The following is a 25,115-nucleotide window of genomic DNA, read 5'->3' as shown; positions in this document are numbered from 1 at the left end:
TGGGAGAGAGAGGGAACTGGGATTGATATGTAAAATAACATTGTTTCTAATTTAAATAAAATTTACGAAAAAAATTAAAAAGGCGGTGAGGCTCCTTCAGCACCTACCACATTTCTCTTCCAGTCAAGTTTACTACACCTTCAGGGCTTTCTTATTCTGTACCAAAATTCCAAGCGCTAGCTGACTAAATAGTTTGGGAGATGCAACCACACCCCCATCATTAAATGCTGGTCTTCAGAATTCTGGAACAGTCTATAGACATTGAATCCCTGCGTGTTTGACCACGTGGGATGGAATGAGAATAACCTGGACCTGTCTGGAGCCAGGCATCACTCTTAACACCACAGGTCTTTGCTATCTGGTGTGTGTGTGTGTGTGTGTGTGTGTGTGTGTGTGTGTTACTATTAACACCACGGGTCTTCGTTAGCTGGGATGTGTGTGCCTGTGTGCGTGCATGTGTGAGTTCCAGGACAGCCTGAGCCACAAAGTGAGGCTGTGTCTCAGAAAGCAAACAGCCATTTAAGCCAGCTCATTTTCAGTTACCTGCTGCATCTCAACTTTTAATGCAACTTCCACTTTCAGGTGATGTAACAATGGGGAAACCACAGTTGGATACAATACAAACACAACTCCCAACTTGCTCATATCTTACATATCAGAACCAGTCTGCTTAACACTGTAACACAATCAAACATACACAAGATCAGATGCTTTTTTTCTTTTCTTAAACTCAAGACTCTTCACGGATAACACAAATGAAAATCAACAGAAATCAACTAGGGAAAGGAGGAACTAAGTATCAAGCGAAAGCTTTATTACTGGTATGTTAATCCCAGGGTGAGGTGGATGCTGGGGAGGGGCAGCCTTAGGGGTGGATTTCAGATCCGGGTATCAGGGTGGAACTATCAACTTTCTCCAGCCATAGTTACTGCTTTGGGGAGCTGAATCATGGATTCACTTCTCAAGACCTCAGAATGAAGATGAGCTTTTTTTTTTTTTTTTAATGGATTCTTTTTTTTTTTAACTGAAAATACATTTTTTTCATACAATATATTCTGTTTATGATCTTCCCTCCCTCAGCTCCTCCCAGATCCTTTGTTACCACTGTTGATTGTCATTTTAAAGGTATTTGTAGGAATGGGCTGAACTTCATTCACCGGGAACTATAAATGACAGAACCAGGACATCATCTACCAAAATAAACAAAAAATCTAGCATGACCACTCTGCAAGCCGAAAGAGGTAAAAAAGATTAACTGAGCACTGCGCCCAGGCTGGGCCAGGCTTTGGTTAAGTAGACTTCATGTTGGGCAGGCCTCAGGGAAACACCTTGATCTTGGGGTCATGACCAGGTCAGAACCAGACAGGGGATTTGTGACTATTAATTAAGGGGGTGGGTACCTGGCTCCAGGCACACAAAGTGTCCTCCCTCTCAGTGGTTGCCAAAGTGTTTGTAAATAGTGCTGCCTGAGCACTAGCCCACGTGTCCAAGTGACAGGGTCCTATGTAAAAGAAGACTTGAATGCTTCAGTGGCACACAGAAACTTTGTTAGCCATAAAAACATGCGTGTGGATGACAAGGAATCTGCTCCAATAAGGATTTAGTTTATCTTTAGTCTTTCCTGTAAGTTTAAATCACTTTAAAATGAAATATGCTGGGGACGAAGAGGTGGCTAGGTGATTGAGAACTAGCTGTTCTTCCCGAGGACTGGTGTTCAACCCAGCATCCACGTCACCTCACAATCACCTGTAACTGAAGTTCTAAGGGATTGGGCACCCTCTTTTGGCACCAGGCTTGCACATGGTGCACATGCATTCATGCAAGCTAAACACTTAAAAAATAAGACAAAAATAAATTGTAAATTTTAATTTTTCTTATGAGCCTATCCTTTAATGGCTGACCATCTCTCCAGCCCAAATCTTAAAATTTTAAAAATGACATACCCTGTGTCTCAATGCACTTGGTAGAAATGATTTCAAATTGTATGTTGGGGAAAAAAATCTAATGCATATAAAGTTTTCACTTGACAAAAGAATGTTTTAAAAAGAGAAAGAGATCACTTTAAGCTACAGAAAGTTTACTTCTCAAAGCTAATGGCCAATTTTCAGTAGTAATTAAACCCAAGCTATTGATGGATAAAGGGAGCAATACACAGAAATGTCTGCTAGCTTTGTTTTCAGCTTTGTTTCTCCTTTCATCAGTTTTAAAACAGGAATGAAGTGACTTAACATTCACTTCAAGATTCCTCCCTGAAACTGACAGTTGATCAGCCACTTTATTTGCAGAAATGGTTCTCATTCTAATGTATGCAACAAAACAAACAAAAAGCTAACATCCTGTACTAATTACAGGTTGGTGAAAAGAGATCCCTTTAATGAAAAAGTCCTGAAACACACAAAGAACTGAGATCATGCTACAGCCAAGAAGATTCTGAAACTTCAGGTTAGAGACTTTGTGCAACAGTGGGGAACATGGGGGCATGAGGACATGCAGAAAGAACAGACAGATGAAAAGCAAATGAGCAGGAGCAGGCCAGTGTGCAGAGGACAGAACCCAGCTGTGTCTGGGCATCACTGTCTACCTTAGAGGATTAAGGTCTTGTTCTAATGGGTGACCTTGTAATTACAGACAGGAAAGAAAGAGAAGAGAAACTTGGATATCATTTCACATCCCTTGGCTCCCATTGTCATTATTTAAGTCACTGGTTTTTCTGTTGTTGTTGTTTGTTTGTTTAAGACAAAACACAAATTTCAGGAGAAAACACTAAAATAAAAAACCTACTTGACAGTTCTATGAAAGTTTTCATCGAAGTGTGATACTCTGTGATGAAATTAGGTGATTCGATAAAGCAGATTTTAGCAGTGCCCATGAAGCCATGACAACGACAGCTACTATTGCTGAAGTACCCACAGAACAAACTGTGGTGCCTCAGGACAGTCACAGAGCAAGAACCAATGCACTGTGTGGGATCCCTTAATGGTAGGCAGCCTCCACCTGTGCCCGGCCACAGGCGGTGTTCCCTGAGGAGAATAGAATAGTCTATCAGCAAAAATAATGAGACATTGTTTTCTTTTGAATAGGTTTTGTTTTTCACAGAAATTATTTATAAAAGTACATTTAGAATATCAACAACAGGGGCTGATGAAATGGCTGTCAGTTAAAAACACTTGACACTTATATTTTTGGTTGTGAGCTTAGTCTTTAACGGCTGAGCCATTTCTCCAGGCCCACTTGCTACTCTTGTAGAGGACCGAGGTTCAATACACAGCACCCCATGGTGGCTCACTCTGTAACTCTAGTTCTAGGGGATCTGATGCCCTCTTCTGACCTCCAGAGACCACAGATGCACATGGTTTCTCAGACACACATGCAGGCAAAACACTCCACTCATATGCATAAAATTTATCCTTTTGAAAAATCAACAACAGATGTAGTCAATCTGACAGTCAGAAGGCTGAGGCAGGAGGCTCAAGCGTTCAGGGCCAAATAGGGCATAATGGTACATTAGTAATAGGGCATGATGGTACATTAGTAATAGGGCATGATGGTACATTAGTACTTGGGGAGCTGAAGCAGGAAATATTTTATTTCAAAACAGGCATAAGAAGACACGGTTCCAAGGGGGAAGAAGAGAGAGGAATCCCAGGGCCATCTTGAGCTACATCAAGTTTTAGATCAGCCTGGGCTACAAAGTAAGGCAAAAACAACAAATCAAAATATTCCAACTTTGCATGGGAGAACAATAAATTTTCGGAAGTTCATAAAAGTAAAAATGGAGTACTAAAAAGTAGTAAATAGATGGGCATTGGTGGCTCATGCCTTTAATCCCAGCACTCTGGAGGCAGAGGCAGGCAGATCTCTTTGAGTTCAAGGCCAGCCAGCCTGGTCTACAGACAAAGCAAGTTCCAGAACAGGCTCCAAAGCAATACAGAGAAACCCTGTCTTGAAAAACAAAACAAAACAAAAAAGTAGTGAATAACTAAGAATTACAACAATCTACTGTCAGTAAAACGATTCTTAAAGTTGCATAGCCTCTACAACTATTTGAATAAAAGTTTCAATTAAAATACGTAATTACAGCATAAATGTATTAAAAGCCACTAAATCCCATGCTGAAGATGGGTGACTTTAATAGGAGCCATTACAATTTCCTGTAGAAATTACACATTATTTTCCTACTATGCTTTGAGTACAGAAGACACACGTTCTAGATTTAAAAAAAAAAAAAGTTTTTACTAGATTCGGCTAGTGAATGAAACATATAGAGATCAGCAAGTTTTCAACAGACAGAAAGAAATCTAATTTAAAGGAAACATTTGCAGTATTTTTGGTACAACAAATTTATTTTATGCTCTAAATTATCCTCCAAAATACTTCATCCCAGTTATTCATCTCTGATTTTAATTCTGAGACTATTCAGAATATGACTTCACATCAGTTTTGAACAACTGTCTTTGGTGAGCTTAAAGCATTGAGTTTCTTAGATAGGCATGCTAAGGCAATGAGAAGACAGAGTCAAGAGGACTGTAGCAAGTCTGGGGCCAGCCTGGGATTGCATAGTAAGTACCATGCCATCCAGGACTCTATAGCAAGACCTTTCTCAAACCAGAGAAGAAGAGAGGGCCCAGAAGTTAAGAGCACTGACTGCTCTTCCAGGACCTGAGATCAGTTCCCAGTATTCACTTGGTGGATTAATGATCTTCTGTAACTCCAGTTTCAAGGTATTTTATGATGCCCTCTTCTGGCACTGCAGGAAGATAGTGTAATATAAACAGAGAAATACACATTTAAAAAAAACAAAAACAAAAAAATAAAGGTGTACACCACCATGTCCAGCCTAAAATTTGCCTGTGTGTGTTCAGGTGTCTGCAGAGGTTGAAATAGGGTGTTGGGATCCTTGGATCTGTAATAAAAGGTATTTGTAAGCCACCCAATTAGGTGCTAGGATTCAAACTCCAGTCCTCATGATTTAGCAAAGTGTTCTTTTGTTTTGTTTTGTTTTCTGAGGCAGGGTTTCTTTGTAACTTTGTAACCTGTCCTGGAACCTGCTGTGTAGACCAGGCTGGCCTTGAACTCAGAGATCCTTCTGTCTCTGCCTCCTGAGTGTTGGGCATAAAAGCATGTGTCACCACCGCCCAGCTGGGCCAAGTGTTCTTAACTGCTGTCCAGCCCCCTAATACCTTTTATAACAAATAGGGAAAGTCAAAAGTCAGAATTTGCTACACTGCAAATGGAAACTCAAAGTCAATTTTATTGAGAAAGATGATATACCTGTCTTAAGCCTGGAGTTTTCTGCATTGTCCATTCCATAGTTAAAATTCTGTTGGAAACGGGCAAGTGTAAAGTGCATCCATTTCTTCCTGCTTGTGGTCATTGTGATACATACGCTCTGACTGCACTCCTTCCCTGCTACAGCCCTACATACACCAACAGATGCACGGTATACCGAACCTCATTCAATAATGTCACAGTATTCACTGAGTTTTGGCAGTAAACTGTAATAGAAACCAGAGCACTAGACCCATGTAAATACTGTGTGTTTGGCAAAAATCACTGTGGTTGTGTTCTTTAGCACAGTTTCCAGGATAACCACCAGCTCTGCTTGGCAACTGGACGCTCCCACAGCTAAGGCTCCAACTGTAAAGCTGGCTTAGGAGACATTTCCTGCTGCTGATTTTGGTACTGCTGCTGCCCCCAGGAATTACTATTCAATGGTGGCATAATCCTTGAGGAAGTACGATTTTAATGAATCAACACTGTCCCATTCAAGAAACAATTATATTGTGTCTTCTACCAATAAGCTATATAAGATTGTGAAATGTGGGGATGGAGAGATGGCTCATCGTTAAGAACATTCACTGCTCTTGGCAGCTCTAAACAGCACCCACATGGCAGCTCACAACTAGCTAACCCCAGATCCAGGGATTCAATATCCTCATCTGGCCTCCAAAGGCACCAAGCATGCACACAGTGCATATACATACATGCAAGAAAACATTCATATACAAAAAGCAGCAATTGCTAAAAATAACAATTGAAAAGTTAGAAGCAATTGTAGCATAAATATCATATCTAATATAAATTTCCAGGTATCCTAAATTACTGACATTTCATATCATATATCATTTACTACTTTTTCTTTTAGGTGGATGCAAGTTGGTTCAAAATTTTTAGCCATCTTCCTGCCTCAGCCTGCCAAGTGCTAAGATTACAGACTTGGCACACCATAACCAGCTTAAACATTTTGCTAAGACACTTTATTTGATGATTATTTCATAAAAGTTGACTAATTTGCTTAGGTAATGATGGAAAATAGACTATCTTTTAGATGTGTTTGTGATTCATAAAAAGGGTTTCCAAGTGAGGCTAGCAAACAAGGAAACCATGGCCCTTGGCTTACAACAGGATCTGGGTGGAGCTTAGAGCAACTGATAGGGAATTTCTAGTTTCAACAAGTGAAAACAAAATGAAGCACAGATATAGCAGCCAATAAGGACTGGGGAAGTCATCATAACAAGCCCAAAGCAGGTGTACACACTTCCCTGGGAATGATGGTGATGCCAGTATGCAGAACCATATGTAGCCACATGGAAACCATGCCATCGCCCTGGCTCCTGGCCAATAAACAGTAAATCTGCTGAAAGCCTTAAAAATATTTGACAAATAAGTGAATTTAAACAAAGCAAAGTCTCATTCCAAGTTAATCTTTCATTAGTTCAATATGCAAATAGACAAAACAATGGATTTTTTTTAGAAACTACCAATCTTGTTATTGCTTAATATTTTTTTCTAAAGTAAAATCAACTAAGACAGCTAGCTCTTAGAACTTTTAGAATACCTAGATGGTACTTCCACACATACAGTTAAAGAAAGGTTGTTGTACAAAAAAAAAAAAGGTTGTTGCTTAAAAAAATGAAAAAGTGTTATTTACTTAGAGTGTTCAATAATACACAAATTTTCACCAAAACCCTTAAGAATAGTCACAATTAGCCACTGTTTTCAACATAAAACTAAGATGCACAAAATAACAAAATTCTAAATTTCATGACAGGAAAGAGCAGGCCTCTATGATAACATAAAAAATAAAAACACACCAATTTAAGTACTTTTATTGATTAGAATGGAAAACACTCTTGAGTAGTTTGAAGACATAAAAGATCACAAATCTGAAAACCTGTTCCCAAAGAAATCACCACACACTAGTCTACTAGTCAAACAATTTATTTATTTATTTATTTATTTACTTATTTATTGAGACAGGATTTTCTCTTGTAGCTTTGGAGGCTGTTCTGGAACTCACTCTTGAAATCACAGAAATCACCTGCCTCTGCCTCTTCCTCTGCCTCTGAGTGCTGAGACTAAAGGTGAGCACCACCACCAGCTGGCCTAAAGTTACTCTTTTTAAACTCTGGATTGTTGGTATAACTGACCATACAATAAGCATTAATGGGGAAAAGAAAACTGGGATTTCACTATTACTTTAGGGCAAATCAGAATCAATGAACTGTTTCTGTTCAAGGATGAGTAATGTTTCTACTTTCTGGTCATGTGGATGAGCCCCTAGGACCAAGCTTAAAGTGAGCTTAGCCATGTTTCTGAAAACCAAAACAGAAAAACTTATGAAGTGAATTACTGAGGGTGAGTAGGTTTGGAGACCTGATTGGTGCAGCTATGTGCCTCTCCCTCTCCCTGTAATCAAATCAATCTCTCCTGATCTCAAGCTTAACCCCCAATCCCTCACAAACACTGTACTGCTTAATAACGTTTTTTAAGATTAATATTTATGTTGTAATGTATACTGTATTCAAAATGCATTACAAAACACTCAGAAACATGGAGAAGAACTTAACTTCCCCTCAGTATTTCAACTTTCCATTAAAATGCAAATGTAATGATTTCATCAGTCAGGCAACAATACCCACAGTCTTAAACCAAACCTATATATTTTCCCCATGAATCCCAACTTCCCCTAACATGCAATCTTATCCTTATGAGTATCTTTGAGTATAGATTTTGTCATTATAATCCTTCATTAGAGCAAAAGTACTGTGTGACTTGTGAGTTTGTTTTTGTTTAAGTCCATGGATGTATTCTGCTTCCCAGATAGGCAAACACTAAAACATCTCCCTAAATTTTAAGCAAACAACTTGGGAAAAACAAAACAAAACAATAGAAAAAAATAACCTATTTCTATTCCAAATCATTAATCGGGAGAAAGAAAAATCTCTCAAAGCCCTCAAAAGTCTATCATGAAGGCATTAACCATCAAGTAACAGGTCTTTTTAACTCGACCTTCCCAGGAGTCTGTCCAGGCCACACTTGGTTTGGCCATATGTAGAAAACTCTCCATAGAAACCCTATCAGCTTTCTAACAGTAAGCAAGCAGTTCTGGTGGAGAGTCAAGATGTGAGTGAGGAGTATAGGGAGGGAAGATCATGAAAGACCAAAAACACAGAGTGAATGCCAGAGTTAGGGAAATTTGGGATGGGACTGTAAGAGATCTTTGCCGGGATTGGATTTCATTTCTCTGGGCGCCCCTGACCTTGCAGTCTCGGAACGCTTCTCCCGCCCCCTCCCTCGGCCTGCGCCTGCCTTTGTGTGTGCCTGTCACTTACCGGGGATCAGAACGAAGCTGATTCGGGGGCAGCACAAAGCCAACACACAGATTTGCCCAGATTCTCTAACACACATTTCCTAAACTGGAAGGTACAGCCCACGCAGAGCTTGTGAACCTTGAGAAAAGCGGGTTCTGGTCTTGTTTGGGGGCGCAGAGAAACTGTTCTTTCCTCTCTCACTCAGCGCCACTAACAAAACGCGCGGACTCAAGAGGAAAAAAAAAAAAAAGAAAGAAAGAAAGAAAGAAGAAGAAGAAGAAAAACTCCACGTAGTGGATCCCGAATCCACTCACTGTGACATTTGTCTAATGTAGTCGTCCACGGGGGGACAAACGTGCTGGAAGCCGGAGACACAGACCCAGAACGGGACCCAAACAAATACTACTGGAGATAAAAGAGTCAAAAACACCGGGTCGGTGTTCTTTCCGGGTTGTCTGAGGATAAACGAGGGACTCGAATGACTTACACTAAGGACAGGGGGGAGGAGGATCCAAAAGAAAAGTGGTGACCCCCAAAGATGAGCTCTTTCAGAAAGGCAGCCCCAAGAAAACACTCACTTTGCTGAGACTCAAAGGCCGGGAGAGCGGCTGGCGGGAGGTACAAAGGTAAGTTTTCTGGGTAAGGAGGGGGACACGCATTAGTAGGAAGAAGGGACCCCAGGAGTGCAGGTTGCAGGAGGGGGGTGGGTTGCTAAATTAAAACTATATTTGTCAGCCATGTTGAAGAAGCTCCAGTAATTTGTGAGGCTTCCCCCTTTCCTCTTGGTATTTGTGGGTGACATGACAGTCCCCGCAAGGCCGAGAGAGAGCGAGGGGGCTTGGAAAGGGACAGTTCTGCTGCCGAAAAGAGCGGGGAGAGAAAGAGAGCGAGAGAGAGACAGGCGCGGGCAGCAGCGCTCTGACCTGGTTCTGGTCCCTCAGCCTCGCAGTCCGCCGCCGTCGCAGCCGGGTCTCCTTTCTAACAAATCCTACAGGGCAGCCATCTTGCTTCCTTCTGCTCCTCTACGAAAGCAGCCTCGCCTCCGCATCAATATTCATAAGGCAGTTTGACGTCTGTTCTCCCGGCTCGCCGGGGCCGGCTCTCGGGCGGGCGGCCGCCGAGGGGGCGGACGTGACTGGCATGCGAGCGGCGCGGGCGCGGGCCCGGGCTGTGCGCTCGCTCGCTCTCTGGCTCGTTCGCGGGGGCGGGCGCGGCGGGGTCCCGGCTGTGCGCTCGCTCGCTCGCTCGTTCGCGGGGACGCGGCACCGGGGCTGGACGCTCGCTCGCTCGCTCGCTCCCTCCCTCCTTCCCTCCCGGGGGCTCTGGGCCTCCTCTTTTCCGCTCCGCCCCGGGCTCTCGGCAGCAGCCCCCAGTCTGCCCGCCGCACCCCCCCGCGCGCGCGCGCGTGGGCTCGGTGCCTCTGTCCCCCGCCTCTGTCCCCCGCGGGCCGGGGGCGCACTTGCAAACTCCGCTCCCTCCCGCGCGCTCCGGGGAGGCCCCTGGCCCCGGTGCTCCCGCTCCCGGGACCGCTCCCCACTCTCTCCACGCTCTGCCACCCTCCCTTCCTTCCCAGTCGCCCAGCCAAGCCGCTCCCCATTGCTCCAAGCCCGTGCCCAGAAAGCTCGAGGGGCCCGTGCTTTAAGGACTCCGCAGGGCTGCAAATCGGCGGCGCCCCGGTTCTCCCCGCCCAGGCCCACCTTCTGTTTACTTTGGCCACGTGGGCCGTGGAGGGGGCCAGTCTTGCCGAGCCAAGAGGAGTTGTGTCTCTGAGCCCTTACTTGTCACTCGAAAGAAATAAGCCTGCAGTTTCTCATGTTCAAAGTCGCCCCCGTAAGTTCCTCTATTTTGCACAAATTTCCACTCGTACGGTTAAGTAATGAAGAAACCGCCTGTGGGAAGCTGAATTCCGAACAAGCGGCGCTCAGTTTTCCCTGAAGTTCAAGGCTTGTGCACACCAGCATTTCTGTGGGCAGTTTTCTCTTTTCTTGCTGAGTCGTTTTACTTACATTTAAATACCCCTTTTGGTAATCATTAACTTCTTGAAGGTGAGCTCCAGACAAACTCATACGATCATGAGATAGTAGTTTAGAGAATGCGCGCACACACATACCCTCCCATCTTTTAAGTTTTCACACCACTGAAATTTAAATTTTAAGTAAGTAATTTGGGAACCTCTACTATGCAATCACAACAATCTTATGTCAACTTTAATCACCCTAACGTGATTAAGGGTGTGTGTGTGTGTGTTTGTGTGTGTGATTTCTTTACAAAAGAGCTTACCTGTATTCACAACTTTTTCTGAGGCTGATGCCAATAGGATGATTTGAGTCAGGGAGTTCTGGGTCAGCCTTAGCGCTTAGTCAGTCAACTCAAAAGAAAAAGGCAGAGTAGTAGGGTAAAGGTGCTTGCCTTGCAAGCCTTTGGACATTAGTTGAACCCCCACCTGTGTAAAGGCAAAAGAAATTACACAAAAGTAGTCCTCTGACCTACCTACACACATGTGCTGTGGCATAAATACACAACTCTCAACTCTTTCACTCACTAATACACGCACACACACACACACACACACACACACACACACACACACACACTGCATAAGTTTTGAAAAGTAAAAGATCAGACCTGTAATCTTAGCTCTTGAAGTCTGAGGCAATAAAATGTCTGGGAGTTTGAACCCAGCTGCTGGGCCTTGTATTGAGATTGTCTCAAAAAACAAGAAAGAACTGTGACACCTTCCCTTAGTTTTGTGACATGGAAACACTTCCTCTTTGTAAAATGTTCTCATGTATATGTACACACACAGGCAAGGGCAAATCCAGGAACTGTGACACCTTCCCTTAGTTTTGTGACATGGAAACACTTCCTCTTTGTAAAATGTTCTCATGTATATGTACACACACACACACACACACACACACACAGGCAAGGGCAAAGCCAAGAACTGCATGTGTCACATTGTTACCAAGAAGAATGCTCAAAGTAAGTTCTAAGGAAACAATGTCTCTTCCTTTTAGAAACAATCACCAAGGCATGATCTCACAAGTCAGTAATCAACATTCATCTGGGCTCCACCTGACTTCTAAATTAATAATAACAATAATAATATGATTGTTGTTAGTATTATTATGAGGCTGGGTTCCACTGTGTAGCCCTGGCTCATTTGGAACTATGTAAAGCACGTTGGCTTAGAACCTTGCCTCCCAAATGCTAGGATTAAAGGTGTGTACCAGCTAACACACACATACACACACACACACACACACACACACACACACACACACACACACGCACGCACGCACACACACACACACACACACACACGGTTTCTCTGTGTAGCCATAACTGTTCTGGAACTTAGCCATAACTGTTCTGGAACTCACTATGTAGACCAGACTGGCCTCAAATTCAGAGATCATCCTGCCTCTGAACTGGGATTGACATGTAAAACAATCTTGTTTCTAATTCAAATAAAAAAAATCAAGAAGAAGAAGAAGAAGAAGAAGAAGAAGAAGAAGAAGAAGAAGAAGAAGAAGAAGAAGAAGAAGAAGTCAGATTCCAGGAAACTGGAGTTATAGATGGTTGTGAGCTGCCATGTGGTTGCTGGGAACTGAACCTAGGTCCTCTGCAAGAACAAGTGTTTCTTTTTCTTTCTTTCTTTCTTTCTTTCTTTCTTTCTTTCTTTCTTTCTTTCTTTCTTTCTTTCTTTCTTTTTTCCTGCTTTCTTTCTTTCCTTCTTTTTTTCCTTTCTGTTTCTTTTTCGAGACAGTGTTTCTCTGTAGCTTTGGAGTCTGTCCTGGAATTGACTCTGTAGACTAGGGTGGTTTTTAACTCACAGAGATCTGCCTGTCTCTGCCTCCCAAGTGCTGGGATTAAAGGCGTGCACAACTGTTCTTAAACAGTGAGTCATCTCTCCGGTCCCCCCTTTTTGTTTATTTGTTTACCAGGTATCACCAAGAGTTCGTTGAGTTAATGTGGAAATCCAAAACTTCCTACTAGTGACCAGGACTAAAATAGCTGAGCTATTCTTGTTGAGACTCCCTCCAAGCTGGAGTCATTCTCAGATCTAAAGTTTGGCAGGGACTGCCTCAGTAGCCTCAGCAGATGTCTACAGTGCCCCTAGGAGCCAGCTTTGGAGTCCGAGGAGTATCTAGGCACAACTGCTGTTCTATCCTGTCTGTCCAAGGATGTGTCATTGGCATCTTCACAATTATCAGTGAATTTTAAAACCCAGAAAGATTCCCTGCAATTCATCTTGATTTGAATGTGAAGCTCTACACTGACCACAGCATACATTTATGTAGTGCTTAGTGTCACAGTTGCTGGAAGTGTGGGCTTAGGAGTTGAGCAGACTTGAGGAAATTCCGCCTGGGTCTCTTATAGTATAAACCGGGGCATGTTACATGACTCTTTGAATCCTGGGTCTTTTATTGTATGAACCTGGACATGGTACATAACTGTCTGCATTAGGGTTTTTTTTGTTGTTTTTTTTTTTCAGCCCTTAAGCACTATAAAACACAGCACTGTTATAAGGATTAACTAAGATTCCAAATATGTGTGTGGGCACTTATTACTCTTATCAGGAACAAGCCATCTACTTCCAGGGGTATTTGTTGAGTAACTGTAGGAATATATACATAATTATATGCCTTTATATACTTACTAATAGATGGGAAATCTAATGTTGGTATGTATTTTTGTGTGTGTGTATGTGTGTGGGCCAGAGTATATGTGTGTGTGTCATGTACATGGAGGTAACTGCAGAGTCCAGAAGAAGCATTGGATTCCCTGAAACTGGAGTTACATACAGGCTGTTGTGGCCTGGCCACTGTGGATGCTAGCTAGGAGAACTCAGGTTCTCTGCAAGAGGAGGAACAGCAAGCATTCTTAGCTTCCTGGCCATCTCTCCAGCCCCTCAAATATTCAAATAACCCTGGCCTGGCCCCCCACCCCTGCTTCCTGGGTCTCAGTATGTAACCTAAACTAGGCTGGAACTCACCATGTAGACCAGGCTGGCCTCAAACTCAAAGAGATCTGTTTGCTCTACTTCCAAAGTGCTGGGATTAAAAGCATGGTATATATCTGATATGTCTGTAAATTCTTTTATTTATATTAAAATTGGTCAAAACAACTTTAAGGCCATCTCCTTGGTTCATCTTTTAAAACCTCTATCACAGCAGGTGTTTCTTGTCTGTCTGGAAGTGTGTTTGGGTTGCAGTTGCTTTTGCAAGAGGCTCTGAACATTTTCTTGCCAAGTTCTTTCTCTGCATCCACACCCACCCTTAGCCACCATGACATTTGTTAATTTAAAAGAAAATATATTGTTCCTGTTGGCTACTGTGACATCCCATCAGCAAAATGAAGTGAAACTATGAAAGTCTGTAGGTATGCATTTTTGTTTTTTTCAGATTTTGGTTTGTTGTTTGAAGGAAGCCTCCTTCCTTAGCTATTTCTGGGAAAGGAAGGCTCTAGTGTGCATAATCACTTGTTTACTGGCATGAGGGTCCATCTGTAGGAGCAATTCAGAGCCAGTTTTTGTGCATTTTATACATTCTTGTGATCCCCCCATAGGTGCGGCTAATCTGGCTTTTAAAAGATAATTTACTGTTTTAACAATGACCGATTGTTATCAAATCCTTTGCTATTTCTCTAAAATGAGAAATAAGAGTGCTTCTACTATGCCACTAACCCCTTGCTTCCTGGTGGAAGCGGGGAGCCACTAATAGAACAAGCTCCATGCCATGCTATTCTGTGTCAAAGAATTGGCTTGGTTGGCCTGAGCATCTGCTGCCTCAGTCAGTTATTCCATCTCCAAGCCTCATTCATGGAGGAGAGGCCATTTTCTGTCTGCTGCTCCCCACCAGAGAACTGCCTTACAGTGCAATGTATTTTTTGTATTGTGTTGGTAACGATGACAATCCCCAACAAAAACTAGGTACACTCTTGGTTTTCTTCCTGCCTGCAGTGCAGGATATTGTTTCTTACACATTTGACTTTGCTCTTCAAGAATTATGCTACCTACAGCTTGAGAGAGTTACAGAGATTTCAACGAAACATTCAATCTTCCCTGCCATTTCCTAGCTCTGCAAACATTTTTCCTGAGCTATAACATGGTAGAGGTTTTTCTACATTCTTAAAAGACAATCAACCTTCAGAGGACACAGCACTTTTGCCAGGAAGTAGCTTTGCTCTCCTTCCTATCACAAGAAGGCACCTATTTAAATCAACATAGAGAGAACACTAATTAGAAGATACTGCCAGTGATAAAACATTTGCACATAGCCCCTTAGGGTAAAGATATGAATTATCTATAATGATAAAACCATTGTTTTCTAAAGCCAAAGATCATATTATAAGGACCTACATAGTCTCTTTTCATAGTGTGACCAGTACTTATTTTTTTCCTGAACTTGTTTGATGTGGTTTATGTCTGCAGCAATGACCCATACCCCTGCCCCAATTCTGTTAAAATATCACAAGAGATATTATGGAGAAACCATTAAAATCATTATTGGGACAAATATTAGGGAACTTTTCCAGAGATATTGTAAATGTGTTCCTAATATCAGTCTCCCATAATTTTCAGAACTTAAAAAAAATGATTTCATATAACTCAGATGGATTTGGAATTTTCATGTAACCCTGGCTGGCTTTGAACCTAAGTGCTGAGATTACAGGCATGTGTCTTTTTTTTTTTTTTTTTTTTTAAGACAGGGTTTCTCTATGTATAGCCCGGGCTGTCCTTGAACTCTCTATATAGATCAAACTGGCATCAAACTCCTCAAACTCACAGAGAGATCTACCTGCCTCTGCCTCCCAAGTGCCATCACACCCAGTTTTGCTTTCTTTTGAGATAGGGTGCCACCATGCAGCTCAAGTTGACTTTGAACTTACTATGTAGACCAGACTGGTCTTAATTTTGTGGATTTGTGGTTATTCTTCTGCCTCTGTCTCTTGAGTACTGGGGTAACAGCTATGTACCACCACATCTAGAAACACTGGTAAAATGTAAGACATGTTTTCAGTATCATTGGTCAGAGTGAATCACATCTTACTCTCCTTCATGTTAGCAATATTGAATTCAAGGTTGTATGCAAGACTACTTCTTCATCTTCTTGATTATTTCTTCTATGTATTTGTTCTTTTGCAGTCCTACTTGGCAAAATTTGGCTTTTTGTTCCAGTATCTTCACAGAGCCTTTGTCCGTCCTCATCCTAGTGGAAAACACCTTGCAGGGTAGAAAGCCCATGTGGACATGTGAACCATCAGCCTTTTCCTGCTGTTTCTTTGAAGTGTAAGCCTGGACCATTCTCCTAGCTTGCTGCTCTTCTTAGCCCCTTGTCTTTTCTCTGCTTTGTTTTGTTTAGGTTGTGGGAGGTCTTAGATAGGAGTTCCCTAAGGAACCCAGGCTGCTCTTGAACTTGTGATCTTCTCTCAGCCTGCCACGTGCTAGGGGAACTGACATATGCCATCATGTCTGGCTTCTCACCTCTTCTCATGAGCACAGATCAAGAGTGCTGTACTTTGGGAAGATGGGAAGGCAATCATCTTGCTTAAGTGGGAAGGTGCTTGGAATGCCTTTTGTGGGGCAGAGAGGTGGCTCAGGGGTTTAAAGGCTTCCTGGTCTTTTAGAGGGTCAGAGTTCAATTCCCAGGCACATCCTTCCCCCAACCCCTGCCTCACAGTATGCTCACAGAAAAGAAAAATAAAGTCTTAATTAAAAAAAAAAAGTGATACCTTTTATGGGTTTTGCTTTGGTCAGAGTCACAAAAGGATTAACTTCACTGATGACCAAAAAAGGCAAAATTGCCCCTTTGTTGTACTCCTGCCATTCCTGTCAAGCAAGGAAGTTAGAAGGTGGAAAGAGCGCCCTCTGCTGAACTTGTTCTCGAGACATGGGTCCTTGGAGACGCCAATTGGAAAAAAAATCAGAACCACCTTCGGAGCTTTGGGAAGAAATATGTGTGACCAGAAGAAATATGTGAAATACTCCAGTTCTGGAGGTCCTGAGGAGAAGCTCATGGGTTGGTTCTGGGGTGAAGGTTGTACATAACCAGACCTTTCAACAGATTTGTAGGAGTCAGACATATAACCACTTGAAAACCACTGGGATCGCTCATCTGTGTAACTGTAATAAATAAAGGCATTTAAAAGCCAGTTGCGATGGCTTCCCTCTCTAATCTCAGAATCTGGGAGGCTGAAGTAAGAGGATTTTGAATTGGAGTCCAGGCCAATCTGGACTACATCAGTGAGGCCCAGTCTCCAAAGGGAAGCCAAGCAACAACTAAACAAGACTAATTTTAGGTCCTTCTTAGTTAAATTATTTCCTTTACTATTTCCCTATACTCTGAATGGAGAAGATATAAAAATCCAAAGGCAGGATATCATTATCTGATGTACAATTTTTCTCATATATTCTACACTGTTTGCATGTTTTCTAGACAAGTGTGTAGAAAAGCTGATGAGACAGACTAGCTGCCAGCTCAGAGCCCATGGATGTTAGAGTTTCCTCCAAGGCTGTGCACTACCAAGCTCTGCTACATTTTTCCCCCTCATTTTATATCTTATTTTGTTTTGTTTTGTTTGAAACAAGACCTCTAAGCAATGGTGGTTTATGCATTTAATCTCAGGACTCAGGAGGCAGAAGCAGGGGAATCTCTTCAAGTTTGAGGCTAACCTGGTCTACAGAGAGAGACAGGGCTTCTCTATGTATCCCTGGCTAGCCTGGAACTCTCTATGTAGACGAGTCCAGCCTCAAACTCAGAGATCTGCCTACCTCTGCCTCCTAAGTGCTGGGACTAAAGGTATGTGCCACCACCATGCCTGGCCTCTCATTTTAAAACTTAGATCATAATGTTATTACTGTTTTGCAGGAACCACTTTGATTTCTCAGTAAGTAGGCATGCCTCTACGTTGATCATGATGGATAGATAGCCTGTGGTCTTGCTTTTTCACAACAGCTTGCATCACCCAAAGAATGAATTAATATCCAAGCACTGATCACAAAATAGAGGCCCATAACAGAAAGACTGTGAAAGGTGAAAAGAAACACATTTATCTGTTAAAGTAGGATGTCACAAGTCATACTGAGAGTATTCCCTGTCCCTAAGTTTCACTTCTCCTGAAGTCTTCAGGTTGGTGGTCTGACTGGGCAGGGAGATGTAAGGAACTGCAGCAGACAGCTGTTTCAAAGGGCTGATGTCACCGGGACCTCACGAATGGTAGGCCAGTGCTGCATTCCAACCAGTGCACACATATTTTAGAAACTTCCCTTGCTCTTATTCTTGTCTCTGTGTGTGACATCTATATGCAAACAGGTGAATGTGATTGCCAACATACGTGTGGAGGGCAGAGGACACATTTTGGAGTCAGTTCTTTCACTCTGCATTCTGGGGATCCAACTCAAGTAATTAGACTTTCTTGGCAGGAACTTCACAGACTGAGCCATCATGCCAGCCTGAAATGGTGTATTTTAACAGACAGTAGATTTTAATGAGGGAAACTTTCCTGAACCACTCACATAAGAGAATGCCTGGAGCCACTGTCTTCTAGAAAGCAGGAACTAAAAAAGTCTATCTAGATTGAAAGTCTGGGGAAATGTGACATTATATTTTTTGTGTGGGGGGGTTTCATGGTGGTGAGGTTGACTATTGAAGGTACAGACAACATGAACTTTAAAACATAGATATTTGAGACACATGAAGTAGTACATGCCTGTAGTGCTAGGATTTGGGAGGTTGAGACCAGAACATTGTGACTTTAGGCAGCTTGAGCTGCATAGTAAGTTCCAGGACAGTCTGAGCTGTAATACCTTACCTCAAAATTTTTTTTCTTCAGAAAATGGTATTGTACACCTGCAATCCCAGCATGTAAGAGACTGAGCAAGGAGACTTGCTGCAGGTACAGGGCTGGCCTGGACAAGATACTGTGTTTGAGGAACCCTGGCTTACAGAGTGAGATCCTATCACTAAAACCCAACAGGAGCAGCAAGATGGCTCTGGGAAAAGATGCTTGTCTGTTACCAGATTGACAACTTGAGTTCAAACCCCTAGAGCCACACAGTAGAAGGAAGGGACAGACTCTCACATATTGTCTCCCAACTCCACTCACACATCATAGCATGTATACCACCCCCTGCCACAAAATAAAATAAAATGTAATAAATAATAAAGTCCAACAACAACAACCACCATTTTCTCTTGGGCCACACATTTACTAAAATGAGAATATTGAAGAGATAATAAACATGGCGTATGTGCAGAGACTAAATACAAACTTATAACCCATTCCATGTTTTATTAAGATACTGTTCGTGTATACAGCATGAGTGTGTGGGTGCAGTGGTCAGAGGACAACTTTGTGGAGTTGGTCCTCTCCTTCCACCTTTCTGTGGGACCCAGAAATACAATTCTGATTTAGCAAGTGTGGGTAGAAGCACCTTTGCCTGCTCAGCCATCTTGCTGACCTGCATTTTATTTTATTGTTTTATTGATACTGAAGAAACTGAGAGAAACTGGGGGGTTGGCGAGATGGTTCTGCAGGCAAAGGTGCCTACTACCAAACCTGATGACAAGAGCTTGATCCTTGAGACCCAAAGAGTGAAAAGAACTATTGCAAAGAACTCCCACATGTTATCCTTGGACATTCACTGAGTATGCCATGGCATGCCTTAGGGTGTACACACAGACATACACATGCATACATATACACACAAACACACACAGTTTTAAAAATGTAACTTTTTAAAGAGAACCGATAAAAGCACACCTTTTGAAGATTCAAACTCAGTCTGCGGCAGATCAGTGACAGAATTCAGGACTGTAGTCTATATACTCTGCGGCTGACAAAGTACTGGAAAGACTTTGCTTAGCCCTTTCTTTTTCAGTGCTGGGCAGGTGCTCTACTGCTGAGCTATGCTCCTTACCTCTGCGGTAATCTTTAAAGTAAGACTGTGTTGATTCCTGTCTACTGAATTTTGTTTTTTAGCACGAGGAGACTTGTGTTTAATGCAAGCAGGGATGTGTCAAAAAGATTAAGTAACTTGTTTCGGGTTGAACAGCAGGCAACACAGTGTTCAGATTTGGTCTTCAGTGTTCTTTTATGTGCTGAGTCTCTCATTCAGGTATATGATGGTGAAGAAGCTGTGTTCCTTTGCCTAGAGAGATTCTATGCAGGAGTGGGGAAACAGGCTTGCAGAGGGGTTAATACAAAGCACTGTAGGCTGTGTGGGAAGAGATGCACTGGTGTGCCATAGCTCAGATGCTGCAGCCTCAGAGAAAATTCCCCATGGCAGTGATGTTCAGACAGATCTCAAGAATAAGGAAAGAACTCCAGAGGCCAAATGTGACATGAGAGGAGAATACTTCATGAAGAGAAAGACTATGGATAACATGCTCATAAGAGAACAGGATGTACTTGAAGAAATTAATTCCAAAGGACTTTCAGAGAAAATCAAGCCAAGTGTTGGGGTGGGAGTGAGGCTGGCCTGGGCTATGTAATGAGTTCAAGCCCAGCCTATGATACATACAAAACCCTGTGTGAAAAACAATAACAACACCACCAACAAAATAGGTCCAGCATGGTACACACACCTTTAATCCCGGTACTCCAGCAGCAGAAACAGGCAGGTGTTGGAGTTTGAGGCCAGTCTGGTCTACAGAATGAGTTCTAGGCTATCCCATGTTACAAAGTGAGACCTTGTCTACCCTCCAACCACCAACCCCAAAAGGAGACCAGACATGGTGAGTCATGCCTGGAAGACTCACCAACACAGAAGAGGCATAGGCAGGTAGTTCTCTATAAGTTCAAGGTTAGTCTAGTCTATACAGTGAATTCTGGACTAGCCAGGGCTATCCAGTGAAACCTTAAGAATAAAAAGTTTTGGCAAAGGTTGAGGACATGGCTCAGTGATTAAAGTAATTAATTGCCTGCATGTAAGGAAGAAGACCAGAGTTTAGATCTCCAGAACCCATATAGATCCCAGGTGAGCATAACAGCTCAGCTGTAACTCCAGCCTCAGACAGTGGAGACAAGATATCCCCACAGCAAGCTGGCTAGAGATCAAGGTAGAAGAGCAATTGAGGAACCTCAAATGCTGTCTTCCCTGTGCATGCTCATTTGCATATGCATGTGTGTCCCCATACACATCAACATATACACACATAGGAAAATAGAAAGGGGGCAAAACAATAGGAACAAAAATGGATTTTAGAGAAGAAGGAAATGATCAGATTGGCAGATTTGGAATATGGAAATACTTCTATAGCTCCAGTGAGATGTGATATGTATTTTTAAAAATTCCTGGTTTGGGCCGGGGGTTCTCCACTGATGCTATAAGACAAATCCAGCTGAACTAATAAGACTAGGTTTTTTGTTTGTTTGTTTGTTTGTTTTTGGTTTTTCTAGACAGGGTTTCTCTGTGTAGCTTTGGATCCTATCCTGGCACACTCTCTGTAGGCCAGGCTGGCCTCAAACTTACAGAGATCCACCTATCTCTGCCTCCTGAGTGCTGGGATTAAAGGAGTGTGCCACCAACGCTCCGGCAAGACCAGTTTTTAATCAATAGAGCAAAACAACTGCCAGGTGACTCTCAGAAAGACAGGAGAGAAATCGAGTGCAGGGCTATGGTCAAGGTCTTAAATACCCTGTAGGCGTGGTCTTGAGCATCTCAGGGGGAGGGGCCTCTCCTTGGCGGGCTTTCTGAGGGGTGGTGATTGGGGAGGGGGAGTGGGTCTGAGGCAGAGCTTCCATTTAAACAAGATTGCGTGGAGAATACATTGAGACGATGAAAGAGCAGGGAGGAAGGTTCAGTGGGTAGAAGTGTAAACTGGGCAAGCCTGACCACCTAAGTTCCCACATGAATAGCCGATGCCGCGGCACCTATCTGCAGGCTTAGATTTCTTTGGACACAGGAGAATTGTCTGGAAGTTCACGGCCAGCTAGCCATGGAGTAACAGGTGCTACAACAGAAGCAAGAAAGACACTGTTTCAACAGGATGGAAAGTGAACATCAAGGAGACACTAAACACTGGCCCTCAACTGGAAGGATCTGGAATCATTGAGGAGACAAACCTCTGGCTGGGTCTGGGAAGGAGTTTCTAAATTGGGTTAATTGCGGTGGAAAGATTCACTTCAAATGTGGCTAGTCACAGCCCCCGTGTTAGGGTCCTGAACTAAATAGACAGGAGGAAGAGAGTGGAGCACCAGCGTCCATCTCTCTCTCTCTTTCTTCTTCCTGACTCCCAGTGCAATGAGAATCAGCTCCCTCAGTTCCAGGCTGCCATGCCTTCCCCACTGTGCTAGGTGGGACCCTGCGCTATGACACAGAAATGATAGGTTCCTTCCTTTCTTAAACTGCCATTGTCAGGTATTTTGTCACTGCACTGAGAAAAGTGACTCAGCACTTAGGTAAAATCAGACTGGTCTGGATTAAAGATCAGGCTACCAGGAGGAGAAGAATAGGTCAAGCCAGAGGTGTTCTGGAACTAGAAGACGCGGACAGGAAGTCGAGGGGAGTGAGGAGAGCAGCATGCAGCCCTTTGCTATGAGGGTTGCTCTAAACCAAGGTGAAGGGTTTTCAGCAGTCAGCAGAATGCATCTGGGCACAGTCAAGGATCCCACTCACAGCTCCCACCTGGGCCGTGGGATGTTTGGTGATCATTTCTAGAGCCAAAAATACCAAGTGGGGGTCTTCCTGGGAGTGGACCCTTGACAGATTGTGGGAGGAAAATCTCAGCAGTAAACAAGTTATTCTGAGGCACCCGAGAGGCATCCATGTGGACATTCTCAGGTGCGGTTGTCTATCTGAGCCAGCCCCTCAGAAGGAAGACTTGGGGTAGAGGTCTGAATCCGCGAACCACCTGGATAAAGACAGCATTTAATGAAGCTATAGCTTTACTAGAGAGTGAGAAGGCAAAGTGAAACTCCGCTGTGCCAGAGGAGGAGTCCTGGGGTGAGGTGGGAGGGTCCTTCATGCCAAGGGGGGCAGGGTTAAGGAATAGTTTAAAAGCTTCTTGCGGGAAGGCATGACCTGGTCAGCAGGGCCACCAGTCGTCAAGCTGTCACAAGACCCAGGTGATGAGAACTGTCCTCCGATACACAGTGGGCCAGTCCTGTGATCTTTAGCCAAGTGAATTTCAGAAGAGGAGCCTTGATCCCAGAAGCCAGATCGCCTGAGGTTGAAGGCTGAGCAGGAAGTGAGGCTGTGGGGACAACTATTTAAAGCAGGTTTGCCGTGGCAGGGAGGAAGGAGACAGAGTAACTAGAAGGGATGTGGGGTGAAAGGGGGATTTTTTTTTTTTTGTAAGACTTGAACATGGTTCAACGCCCATAGGAGAGAGAGAGCAAATTAAGGTGGGTTGCTGAAGGGAAGCAAAGATAACCTAATAAATTGTCCACTTTTGAAAGGTGCCGCCTGTGGGTGGAGGTGAAGGGCAGAATACTAGTGTAGCTCAGTCCAGGCCCTCAATTTTCTTCCTCTGGACAGGTGGGAAGACTCACTCTACTGGCAATGTAGGGTGGACCCCAAAGAAGCTGGGTCACTTTGTTCAGTGTGACGTTTTCTTTACAACTTTAAGGTTTGGATGATTTCGTGGAGTTAATTCTAAGAACACAGGGTCCCTGTTAATGCAGACCACACCATTACTGACATAGGCTGAGCGGGTTTACCTTGCGTTCCTCAGATCCACCCTGTAGGGAAACGCCGTAACCACGCCTCCTAAGGACTGGCTACAGGTATGTCCGACCGGGTGATGTCAGGGTGACATGGGAGAGGTTTAAAGGGACAGACAAGGCACATGGGAGCTCTCTCTTGCCTTGTCTGTCCCTTTAAAACGTCTCCCTCGTCACCCTGACATCACCTTGACCACACCTGACGGGCATGTGGAGCGTACCTGTAGCCAGTCCTTAGGTGGCATGGTTATGGTGTCTCCTTACACCACCCACTTCTTTTATGGTGTCAAAAGTATGCTGCTGGGGTGGCTGTGATTTCTGCTAGGCTTTCTAGAGCAGTGACAATTTTGTGATATATGAATAATCATAAAAATTTTGCTTGAATGATTTGTGCTGGGGACAAAGCATTCACTATTTTTATACTGCCATGAGGCCCCCATCAGATTTTTGTTATTATCTTCAGTGGGAAGACAAGTGAAGACTCAGGGAGAATAAATAAACTCTTACAATCAAAGAGCTCGTGAATGACACACCCAGAATGACATCTAGGTGGATGTGTAGCAGGGGATGAGCACTTAGCACTGAATGCCTTGGTAGGGCCTTCAGAAATATTAAGTTGAAGCCAAATGTGGTAGCTCTGTCCTATAATCCCCAAAAGTTTGAGGTCTAGGCAATGGGACCAGTCCCTGTCTCAAAAACCTAAACAAAAACAACTAATTGAGAAGTTGTATTCTCTCAAAATGTCCTTACAGGGATGTTTTGTTCCAGAGCTAAAAGATCCTCGTTGTTGACATTTTTAAAGAACCAACATAGGGAAAAATTGGTGTTGATGTGTAAGGGAGGGAGTTGAAAGAAAACCAGACTGGGTGAGCAGGAAGCAAGGGGAGGGATAAAATGGCCTTTAGCATGATGACGTCCCCCAGCTTGCCCATTTGGTGAGGAAGTACATGCATTTATTTGACAAAAATTAATTTCTACAGTTATTTTGTTCCCATAGAACTAAAAGAAAATAAGAGCTAATCAGAAATGAAAATAAACACATCCAAATCCTCTACTTTATGGCTTTCTTGTTTTTTGTTGTTATATATCTTGTACATCTACTCTGTGTTTGTGAAGAAAGTGGGGGTGCCCACCAACTGTTCCTCAGAATGCAAGAAAAATACTATAAAAAGAAAACTGTAGCCAAAGAAAAAGTTTCCTTCAATGTATTAGGGCATGAAACAACCGAAATGAAGTCTGGAGTGTAATGCAGAAGTCTGGTCTGTTTCTTCTGGTGTGTGTGTGTGTGTGTGTGTGTGTGTGTGTGTGTGTGTGTGTATTTTGAGAAGGGATCATGTAGCACAGGTTAGCCTTGAACTCTTGGGCCTTCTGTCTTCATATTCCCAGTTCTAGGATTATAGGTACACACCATCCCTCATCCCTGGTTTATTAAACAAATACTTTTATTCATGTGTGTTCACTCTCACACATGCCAAAGTGTGCACGTGCAAGTCAGAGGCCATTTTTTTCCATTCACGGTCTGGGTCCAGAGGACTGGATCTGCAGGCTGACAGCAGGCACCTTTTCCTGTGGAGCTGTTTCAATGCTCCTCCCCTTCTAAGGGTTTTTGAGACAGACTTTCTCTGTGTAGTCCTGGCTGTCCTAGAACTTGCTCTGTAGACCAGGCTGGCCTCAAACTCACAAAAATTCACCTGCCTCTGCTTCCCAAGTGCATGCCACCATGTCTGGCTCCTTTTAAGGATTTCTTAGAATTTTTTTTAAAATTTAGTGTCTATGACTTTTCTGTCTGCATACATGTCTGCACACTGTGTGGGTGCCTGATGCTTTCAGAGGATAGAACAATGTGCTAGA

General features: G+C 43.2%; 1 protein-coding gene and 1 long non-coding RNA gene across 3 annotated transcripts in view; one reads left to right on the top strand and one right to left on the bottom strand.

Moving 5' to 3' along the window:
• Positions 1–9,799, bottom strand: part of Tet2 (tet methylcytosine dioxygenase 2) — an 80,627-nt gene extending 70,828 nt beyond the window's left edge. Inside the window, exon 1 of one of the 2 annotated variants that reach the window (XM_027395747.2) lies at positions 9,518–9,799. The gene's annotated coding sequence lies outside the window, so the exon portion shown is untranslated. The remainder of the gene's footprint in view (positions 1–9,517) is intronic. The other variant, XM_027395746.2, reaches the window with a different exon arrangement.
• Positions 8,437–16,733, top strand: LOC107978147. Its single transcript, XR_004771789.1, has 3 exons — positions 8,437–9,220; positions 15,745–15,888; positions 16,357–16,733. It is a non-coding gene; the product is annotated as an uncharacterized LOC107978147 (long non-coding RNA).
• The last annotated feature ends 8,382 nt before the right edge of the window (positions 16,734–25,115 follow it).

Source organism: Cricetulus griseus, assembly GCF_003668045.3.
Source record: "Cricetulus griseus strain 17A/GY chromosome 1 unlocalized genomic scaffold, alternate assembly CriGri-PICRH-1.0 chr1_0, whole genome shotgun sequence".
Lineage (NCBI taxonomy): Eukaryota > Metazoa > Chordata > Mammalia > Rodentia > Cricetidae > Cricetulus > Cricetulus griseus.
This window is presented reverse-complemented; position numbering and strand designations above follow the sequence as displayed.